Here is an 11,700-nt window from a genome sequence, read left to right as displayed (position 1 = left end):
TTAAGAACATTAAAAAAACACGAATAGATGATAACAGATATGAAGTGGGCTCATCATTTGAAAAGGACTCGCTGCATGCAGTAACGCGCAGTTCACATGTTCTTGGTCTGTTGTGTCCTGCTAGTTAGCTTACTCCACATTCAAGATTTCTGTCTTTGTCCACTTATTAGCAACCTTTTCAAATCGAACAGCACCTACTTCGTATGTAAAGATTGATACCCTGATGAAACAGCTCTTAACCAACTAGTAGCTCTATGTGGAACCACACAGCTCAGCAAATTAAAATTTTACAGAAAATCATTTTTAAGAGTGTAATCTGGCGTGTTTATAGCTGTGCTCTCCATTAGGCTGTGGTCCTCTCCAAAGCTGGATGGAGCAACCTGAAAAAGGCAGGATTTATAATTTCATATTTTCAGAACACTCGTCAGCCCCAGGAATAAAACCCAGACAGGACGCTCATCTACCAAGGTGCACAAATATTAAAAATAATGGTGTCAGAATCTGTGCTTGAAGTGGAACCCATCAAACTTTGAGTGCCATGATATAATAACGCCCAATTAATGGGTTTATGGTGTCCCTCATAAAAGAAAAGGTGCCAGTGGTATAGTAGGTCTGCTGTGATGCTTTGAACGATGAAGGTAGAGTTTGCTGATATTCAAGGGCAGACTAAGAAAAGTTGCCAGTACTCTAGAAAGGTCTCCCCTTCGCCACCATAGTGTAGTGGTATTCAATGGTAAAATTAGAAAAGGTTCCAGTATTTGAGGTAGGTCTCCAGTGATGCTTTGAATGATGCAGATACAGAGTGCCAGTATTCAACGGTACACCAAGAAAAGGTGCCGGTACTCTTGATAGGTCTTCCTTTAGACTACGAGCATCACAGGTATAATGTACTGGTATTCAATGGTAAGCTAAGAAAAGGTGTTGGTACTCTAAGTAGGTCTCCTGTGAAGGTTCAAGCACTGCAGGTATAGTGTACCAGTATTTAATGGTACACTAATATTCTAGGTAGGTTTCCTCTGTAGCTTTGAGCACTGCAGGTGTAGTGTACTGGAATTCAATGGTATGCTAAGAAAAGATGCTGGTACCCTAAATAAGAATTGGAAGTGGTGAGCACCGGCCTACTTCAAGGACTTGTTAGACCGACTTTACAGAGTGATGCAATATTCATTATTTCACTAAGGAAAGGTGCCACTAACTCTGGTCTCTTATGAAACTTTCAGCACCACAGGTGTAATGAATTGGTATTTAACAGTATGCTAAGAAAATGTGTCAATACTTGAAGTAGGTCTCCCATGAAGCTTCAAGAACCACAGGCAGAGTGTACCAGTATTTAACGATATGCAAAGAAAAGGTGCCAGTACTCGAGGTAGGTCTCTTGTGAACCTATGAGCACTGCAGGTATAGTGTACTGGTACCAGGGGCGGCCTTAGACATGTGTAAACTGTACACCTGCACAGGGCCGCCAAATCCTCAGTTAAGTAGTTCTCTCGTTCGCTAGCTAAGTGGAGGTAAGGTACACGTCCCAAGGCTGACACGTGAGTGAGGAGGGCCCAGTCCACCTCCCCACGGTCAGCTGCGTCTTTCTTGGATTCGCATAAATAAATCGGTACCACAAAAGAACTATGAAACTTAGCACAATTAGAGAAGTCACAAAATCAACCGGAATGTTCAAGAAAAATTCTACAAAAAACCCCAGATCTAAATCCGTAAAGTAGTTCTCTTGTGAAAAACAGTCAGACATACAGAGAGACAGACAGATGTTGGATTTTATATACTGTATATAGAGATGTATGCAATGGGGCGAGTACCTGTGATGGCCAGAGTGCTCTCTTGGTTATCAGGGCTTCTGCTGCAGTAATTCCCATTTCTGCCCTCGCAAAGTCAGACCTCTGGGTTGTTACTTGTAGTTGGAGTTGTTGGATCTGTTCCTCCATGTTACAGATGACTGCTTCCAGATTTGGTTGGACTTGCTGTTGTTCGACTTTTGAGTCCTGCCGACTACGCCACTGTAATCTGTAAAGCCAAAGCAAGAAGCATAAAAAATTTGGGGTACCAGCTGGTAACTCTCTTTAATGAAGATGATGAGGAAAAGAAGCAAAGGAAAGTGCACTCGAAGGTACAAACAATCGGCCTCAGCTGAGACAAACAGAAAGGGCGAGGCGTCGATCCTTCAACCTTAATGAATGGTGGCTTTCAGTGGATTTGAGGGTTTTGTAACCTCCTTCTTGGAAGGAGGGGATCAGCTTTGTGAAGGAAGCAGAAGGTGGGTCAGTGGTCCTCTGGCTGGTGAATGTCTGAAAGGAGACTGTATTAGTGAACGTGCCTCCTCTCTACTTAGGGTGGTATTGCTTACTTTTTTGAAGCCTTCAATGTAATTCCCAAGTGCACGTGCTTGACACCATGAATAGATGATAACAAGTCTGTGAAACAGCAGTGCCTTCATGATTTTAAAGGACTCTCATTGTGCACAGTCACACAGGCTCAGTTCAGTTTCTCTTGATCTGTCGGTATCCGGGTAAGTATCTTACTATACAACGTAAGAGAAGGACGAGACAATAACAAAGAGTTGGGGAACCTGCTTACTGACCTCGTATAACTGAAGTTTTATACAAAAACAAAAACACGCACAAGTTACAGAAAAGTCTTTCCAGGTGCAGATTCAAAACAGAACTAACACAGATGGCAGATTTGAGTGGATCTGGTAGTAGGAGGCGGGTCCAGACGTGATGTCAGTGGTGTTACAGCTGTCAATCATCTGGTCTGCAGAAAGAGGAAGAGACAAGGCATTAGGACATGGCGCCAACCCCTGGAGTGGTGGTAGAATTACAGTCACTAGAGCCATTCCCTTATATGCACACGTGTGACAACATTACAGGTTTCGGCTTTGCCCCCATTCAAATCCCGTAAAACACCAGAAGTGATTCTACTCCATTGGACCCTTGAGTAAGGCCCTTAAACTGCAATTGCTCTGTCCTGGGTAATCTGAATCCAGCCCTGCAAGGAGGTCCTCCAACTTAGGGGGAAAACTTGGGGGTCGGTGGCAGGATAGGCACTCCAGCCATCTTAGAAAACACTTCACACTGTTCCACTTTGGTGCTGGGGTGTTACCCGCTGCACTTGGGTCCCAATCCAGGGGGTTCTTTGTGTGGTGGGTGTGGCAAAGTGCTATTGGCTCATACTCCCAAACTTCTCTCTCCACACATTAGGAACCTTTTTAAAGTCCAAGTAATAATAATTTCACATCCAAAGAGCCTTTACAGAATAAAATGGTGTAGTTCTTCAACGGACCCCACAACCCAATAAAGTGCCATTTTAGTGCTGTTACTGTTAAGAGTGCACTCAGGCTTGGGACAACTTAGTGCAGCTGTTACATTTTTGGGATGATGGTGAGGAGCACCTGGCGAAAACCCCACCAAGAAACAGGACAGACTTGCACGCTCCTCACAGAATCTGAGTGGACACCGGAGGTGCGAGTCTACAGCTCTAACTGCTGTGCTACCACTCCTCCTCTGCAGTGATGAGCTATTACTGATCTACCGGTTTGTTACATATCTCACATATGCTGAACCTCAGCCTGGGGTCACATATCTCTCTAGGTCTTAAAAGATAAGGTCAGTATTTTTCAACCTGAAGTTATTTCTTCACAAACATGGCATGTATGCATTCGCCATGTGAAATTGTTTTCTAAAGTTAAGCGTTCTCAGTAAATGTATATATGTATATATCTATTATAAAAGGAAATCCTGGGGCGAGACTTTCTCAGAGATAATTTCAGGTCCCGCGAGATGAGACCTTTTGACAAGTCCTGCCCTCCTCTCAAACATTTATACCCATGCCCACGGTCCACTCACCTCTCATTCATGTGAATGCTGTTGTCAGACACAGCTCCTGCGCGCTCAGCGCTCAAGCGGGGTCGGAAATAAAAGACAAAGAGTAGAAGACAAAGTAGAACGTTGTAAAGAGGTTCCAAAACATTGGCGCAATACACATGCAGAGCAGGTTAAAGTGGCTGGTGCATAGCGCAGGCCGGGGGGGTTGGTGAGCAAAGTGAGCAGGGGGAGAAACCCCCTAGTGTATATATATATATATATATATATATATATGTTTATAAGTACAGTATGTTGACCATACTGGTGCTTTACAAGGCTGCGTTTTCTTTATATTTATAGAAAATGCTTAACTTTAGAATACAACTTTGCATGGCAAATGCTTATATTGACCTTCAACCTGAAAAATACCAAATTAATAATGACAGACTAACTTTTTGATCTGTCTCTTCGTCTTAACTAATGGCAGCTTTTTCTTACCTCCCATCGCCTTTCTTCTGCCCTGGCGTTGCTCCATCCTGCCCCACCTGTATGTGTTACCTGCTTTGTCCTTTTCATCTGTACACCTAACAACAGCCAAAATGTTGTGTCTTAAGCCTTATTTAATTTTATGTTGCATTGAGTGGTGCTTGTGGTTATGCAGTGTAATCATGGCACAGTCAATGTTAATATCTGGATTGCACAGAAATCTTTGTTATTTTGTGACAGGGTTAAATGTTCACTTCTCCCTTTATCATTTTCAAAATGTAGATAAATGGCTGAGGGAAAACTGCTGTGCTACAAGAGTCCATAGAACATTCACTCAGTTTGTTAAAATAAAGTATACTTCCTTATGTTATCGCTTTTCCTGCTTCTAATAAAAACAAACAAATAAAAAATTAGCCTGTGTATATCACAGATAAAGGAGCCACAACTTCCTCTTCACGTGTTTTCCATCTTTTGGATTAAACTTGGAAGGCAATGTTAGCAGGATTCTCTGCATCAACTTTATAGCGCAGGGGAATAAGGACACAGCGGCCATAGAGAGACAGGTAGTGTGAAAGGCACTATATGATAGATAGATAGATAGATAGATAGATAGATAGATAGATAGATAGATAGATAATGTGAAAGGCACTATATTATAGATAGATAGATAGATAGATAGATAGATAGATAGATAGAAAGATAGATAGATAGATAGATAGATAATGTAGAAAGATAGATAGATAGATAGATAGATAGATAGATAGATAGATAGATAGATAGATAGATAATGTCAAAGGCACTATATTATAGATAGATAGATAGATAATGTGAAAGGCACTATATTATGGATAGATAGATAGATAGATAGATAGATAGATAGATAGATAGATAGATAGATAGATAGAAAAGCACTAAAAGATAGATAGATAGATAGATAGATAGATAGATAGATAGATAGATAGATAGATAGATAGATAGATAGATAGATACGAAAAGCACTATATGATAGATAGATAGATAGATAGATAGATAGATAGATAGATAGATAGATAGATAGATAATGTGAAAGGCACTATATTATGGATAGATAGATAGATAGATAGATAGATAGATAGATAGATAGATAGATAGATAGATAGATAGATAGATAGATACGAAAAGCACTATATGATAGATAGATAGATAGATAGATAGATAGATAGATAGATAGATAGATAGATAGATAGATAGATAGATAGATAGATAATGTGAAAGGCACTATATTATGGATAGATAGATAGATAGATAGATAGATAGATAGATAGATAGATAGATAGATAGATAGATACGAAAAGCACTATATGATAGATAGATAGATAGATAGATAGATAGATAGATAGATAGATAGATAGATAGATAGATAGATAATGTGAAAGGCACTATATTATGGATAGACAGATAGATAGATAGATAGATAAATAGATAGATAGATAGATAGATAGATATGAAAAGCACTATATGATAGATAGATAGATAGATAGATATATAGATAGATAGATAGATAGATAGATAGATAGATAGATAGATAGATAGATAGATAGATAATGTGAAAGGCACTATATTATAGATATAGAGGTAAGCATTCTAATAGGAAAAATGGAAATATTTCTAAATGTCTTCTAAATATAAAAATCATGCTGCTGTGCTTTCTTAATGTAGAATAAGAGAAGACACAAAGAACAGCTAATTAATTGAGATCAGAGTTAGCAGCTGTCACTGATTATGAATCTCGTTGAAGCATAAACCTAAAGCCACAGTGGGCCCCCAGGACCGACTTTGAGAGCCCCTACTCTACAAGAATGTTAGATGTTGCGCTCCACAACAGTAGTTTTAGACCCCTTTCTCATGCATCAGAGTGCACTATGTGGCCAAAAGGTGGCAGACTCCTGCCTGTCACCTCTACAGTTAGCTCCATAAGTATTTGGACAGTGACACAATTTTCATAATTTTGGTTCTGTGTGCCATCACAATGGATTTGAAATGAAGCAATCAAGATGTGATTGAAGTGTAGACTTGCAGTTTTAATTTAAAAAGTGTTTAACAAAAATACGGTATGAGCCATTTAGAAATGACTGCCATTTTTATACACGGCTCACCAATTTTCAGGGTCTCAAAAGTATTTGGACAAACTAACATAACCATGACTATAACAATCATTTTCAATATTTGGTTGAAAATCTTTTACAGTGAATGACTGCCTGAGCTCTGACCCCATGGCCATCTCCAAATGCTGGGTTTCCACCCTACTGTTTCTTTGCAAGGCCTTTACAGTAGCGGACTTCAGGTGCTGCTTGTTTGTTTGTCTTTCTGCCTTCGGTTTTACTGTATCTCCATTAAGTGAACTACATGTTCAACTGAGTTGAGGTCATTTGATTGACTCGACCATTAAAGAATATTCCACTTCTTTGATTTGAAAAGCACTTGGTTTGCTGTCACAGTGTGTTTTGGCTCATGTATTGTGATGCTTCGCCCTATCAGTTTTGCAGCATTTGTCTGAATTTGAGCGGACAGTATAGCCCTGTACACTTCAGAATTCATCCTGCTACGTCTGTCATATCATCAACAAACATCAGTGACCAGCTTCCATTGGCAGTCACACACACCCATGCCATAGCACGGCCTCCACCATATTTCACAGATGATGAGGTATTCACTGGATCATGAGCTGTTCCTTCCATCCATCCATTATCCAACCCGCTATATCTCAACCACAGGGTCACGGGGGTCTGCCGGAGCTAATCTCAGCCAACACAGGGCGTAAGGCAGGAAACAGACCCCGGGCAGGGCGCCAGCCCACCGCAGGGCGCACACACATACATACACACACCAAGCACACACTAGGGACAGAATCGCCAATGCACCTAACCTCCATGTCTTTGGACTGTGGGAGGAAACCCACGCAGACACGGGGAGAACATGCAAACTCCACGCAGGGAGGACCTGGGAAGTGAACCCAGGTCTCCTTACTGCGAGGCAGCTGTTCCTTCCCTTCTCCATATTCTTCTTTGTCCATCATTCCAGTATATATTGATCTTAATTTCATTTGCCAAAAAAGAAAAGTATTCCCAAACTGGAGCTCCCTCTGTCTTTACTTTCATGAGGTCTTCTCTTGACTGTAGACTTTGACAATAACATGCCTACCTCGTGGAGAGTGTTCTTGGTTTGGCTAAATGTTGTGAAGATGTTCTTCTTCACCAAGGACAGAATTCTGCAATCATCCAGCACAGTTGTCTTCCATGGTTGTCCGGGCCTTCTGGTGTCACTGAGCTCACCAGTGTGTTCCTTCTTTTTAAGAAAGTACCAAATGGTAGATTTGACCACTTCTCGTGTTTCTGCTATCTCTCTAAAGGGTTTGTTCTGTTTTCTCAGCCTAATGATGAACTGTTCTTACTTGCATGGACACCTCTTTGGACCTCACAATGAGACTTCACAGTGACAACTTCCAAATGTAAATTCCACACTTGGAGTCAACTCCAGACCTTCTGCCTGCTTAATAGTTAATGAAATAATGAATGAAACCTGCTCACACCTGGCTATGGATCAGCTTGTCAGTGAACTGTCCAAATGGGGGGACCATGCATAAAAATGGCTCATGCGATATTTCTGTAAAACCCTTTGAATTAAAGCTGAAGGCCTACACTTCAATCAGGTAAGGATTTCTTCCTTTCAAATCCATTGAGGTGGCATAAAGAACCAAAATTATGAAAATTGTGTCACTGTCCAAATACTTTATGGAGCTGACTGTAAGTCCGTGACGTCTAACACCAGTTGGCTGCACCAGTGATCATTTAGGGTGTCATATTAAAAGGCTGTGATGTATTTATATGTTGAAATATTTTGTGTTTTAATATCCTCTTTAATAAAACCCCTGTGTGCGTCCAGCGTCCGTGTGCGTGTGTCTTCTGGTGAAGTGCGCATGCGCGGTGCTGTTTCCTGAAGAGAGGTATTAGCTCTCTGGAAATGTGTTCTTTTTCAATTGCGGCGTTTTAATAACCTGAATTTAAATAAATATTATAACCTCCTACCCCATGCAAATTGACGGTTTATAAAATTACATGAGATCGAAGGATAAGCTTAGCTCTTATTTAATTTCAGCTTACGCTGCATAAGTAACGGGGGAAACACACCGCAGTACTCAGTCCAAGGGTGGAGACCTTGCGTATGGAGTTTGCAGTCATCGTCACAGTGCAGGAAGGATTTCTTGGACTAATTCGACGTAGTCTCCTGTAGTCCGGGCGTCGGGTCTCCCAATGGCTGGCAATCCTCCAAGATGCTTTATAGTATTTCTCCACGTGCCAGCCCCCAGATGGCACAGAGCCCATTTTCAAACAAGGGTACAAACTTTTAGCTGACATCAGACAGTAGGTTTAAAATAACACTCAGTTCTCCTTTAGGCTGACACAGTCCTCCAGCTGTACCTGTCTGTCTTATCCTCATGCTTGGCCAGGGCCGGATTTTCCAATAGGCTAACTAGGCTTCAGCCTAGGGCCTCAAGATCAAGAGGGGCCTACATTCAAATTGTTAGCAAAATTTTATTATCTCTCATGTAATTTACAAACTTAATAATGGAAGGTGAAAGGGCCTCATAAGTGGAATAGCCTAGGGCCTCTTTTCATATAAATCCGGCCCTGTGCTTGGCCCAGCAATTCTGAATGCTGGCACTCTGTGCTAAATCTGGCTCAACTCTGCATACTCACAGAAAAGAAATGAATTTATACAGTTTAAACAGATAAAGTGACAATTAATCTCAATATTATAACAAGATTCATATAACAGGGGCTCGGTGCGATGCTTCAAAGCAGATGCTTCAAAGGAGGGAAGCTATAAAATATCGCGCGGCCGATCCAATCGGATTTCGGTAAATGAGGTAAGACTAAAATATAAAACACGAAAAATCCAATCGGGTACTGAGACGCGGAGACCAGCTTCCCCAAAGAGGTGGGATTAGTGTTTGTGGTTGTGCAAGAGTTCACTCTGAGGATGTCAGATTTGCGATTAAGAAGCTTGGACTGGTAAAGTGTAAAGTGTCAGCCGTTGAAGGGGTTTTCCTAAATATATGAATTTTCATGATATTACAATACAATGACTTTTAAAAGTAGATTTATTTTCGCACATTTACATCATTTAGCAGACGCTCTTATCCAGAGCGACTTACAACAATGTTTGTTAGTTTTTTTCGCATACCCCTTGGGGTCAGAGCGCAGGGTCAGCCATTGTACAGCGCCCCCTGGAGCAATTACAGGTTAAGGGCCTTGCTCAAGGGCCCAGCAGAGTAGGATCTCTTATGGCAGTGACGGGGATTCGAACCAGCAACCTTCGGGATACCAGCGCAGATCCTCAGCCTCAGAGCCACCACTCCGCCCCTTACATCAGTTGCTGGGGAGAATCTGCTGATTGCCCACTGTTGTGATAGAAAATTAAACGCATATTAAGGATAGCAAAGCCAGTATTACTGTCAGAGAAAATTACAGGCATTTTACGGAAAAAATTTAATGAGGTAAAAGGTCACTTGCCATTTAATATAGACTGTTCCTACTAATGTTTATGGACTACTGCTCTAGCGCCTGTTATTGTAGCGGGTTTAATGTCTAGTTTGCAAATAATTTAGACCGCTTTTCAGTGATCTGTGTTCACTTTGACATTAAAGAGGCCTTTGTCTGATAATAATAATAATAATAATAATAATACATTTTATTTATATAGCGCCTTTCCCATGCTCAAGGCACTTAATGATCAGTATCAGAAAAAACAAATTCGATCCTCTGTGATTCAGTGTTGTAAAATAATAAAATGTGAAAATGGGGGGCTGAGTGCTTTTCAAGACACTGTATATGGATATATCATGGTGGGTGTGATTGTCTGTGTGTTTCGATAGTATTGCACTATTGTGGCTCTACTGACGAGACATTCAGACACTTCATCGTATGCACACCCGACAATAAACCTGAACAAGACCCTTTAAATTTCAAAGTGTAAAGAGTTTGACTTCTGCAGTACATTTCTGAGCGCTTCTAGTTTCATTTTAGAGTGCTTCATTCTTAATTTCCATTTTACTTTCATATTGCCAACTTGAATCTGGGGGGTTTGTTGTCGTTAGTCCCATAAGGTGACGCTGTGGCAATGCTATAATTATACGTATGCTGGGCTTCAAGGAATTCAGAGGCCCACCGTTTACTGATTCAGAGGAATTTCCATGCCTCCCTTCATTATTTCATTTGTAGCTTTCCTTTTTACAAACCTGTTACTCCAGCTGGATTGGTCGGATTTCTTTTCCCAGAACGCCGTTCACTTGTTTGTTTTGCTCTTGATTCAAATGGGTCTTCCCCTCAACATTTCTTCACTTACTAAACTTTACCTGCATAGTTCATGAAAAGGTGTATTCATAATATTAGAAATAAGAGGAAATAAAATAAACAAAGAACAAAACGTAGTAGGAGTATAAGCATTGAAGAGAGTGCTCTGCTGACATTCTCCCCAGACTTCATTATGAAGCTTTACTTTGCTTTGTTCAGGAGAAGGCGGGTTAGAAAATGACTGACTGACTAACACTTTGTGAAGAATGACATGGATGGACTGTCAATCCTGGCTGGGATTAACCCCATACTCCATCTTAGCCCGGAGGCTGGCATGGTGTGCCAACATGGATACACTGGCATTCCAGTTGGGTTGCACAGAAGATCTTTACCCGGGCCAGGAGGCCAGTGTAATGGAAGGACCAGAGGAGACCCTCAGTCGAGACTGTTTGCCCCCCAGACAGCCATACCATCTGTGCTTCAGAACAGGTCATCCACCTAAAGATAAGCATGTTCAGGCCTGGCCAGTACTTGGATAGGTGATCATCTAGCAAAAAAGCTTGGGTTGCTTTTGGAAGAGGTGTTGCTGAGGCCAGCAGGGGGTGCTTACCCTGTGCTCTGAATGTGGCTCCCAAAACTCCAGTGCAGTGATGGGGACACGGTGTTGTTAAAATGGTGTCTTCCTTTGGAGGAGGCATAAAATTGAGTTCTTGAGGGTCATTAAAGATCCCTGGGCGTCTTTCACAAAGAGTAGGGGTATCCTTGCTAAATTGCCCATCACTCTCAGATCCATTCTGGCCCCCTACTTATCTCCTGTCTCTAACTGGTTCTCTCTCTCTCAACCCTTCATCACCCAACAGCTAATGCGTGGTGAGTGTACTGGTGCAAAAATGGCTTCTGTCGCATCAACCAGGTGAGTGCCACACATTGGTGGTGGTTGAAGTGGCTCCCCACTGTCTATGAAAAGCACCTTGAGGAGCAAAAAAGTGCAATAAGAATTATTTATGCTCCCCTGACACACTAGGTGGCAGTGCTCCTGGACTGGTGCAATCATGCACATGGCTGCTGGGCAT

This window comes from Erpetoichthys calabaricus, chromosome 3, assembly GCF_900747795.2.
Source record: "Erpetoichthys calabaricus chromosome 3, fErpCal1.3, whole genome shotgun sequence".
NCBI lineage: Eukaryota > Metazoa > Chordata > Cladistia > Polypteriformes > Polypteridae > Erpetoichthys > Erpetoichthys calabaricus.
The sequence above is the reverse complement of the archived record's forward strand: the minus strand, read 5'-3'. Positions refer to the sequence as shown.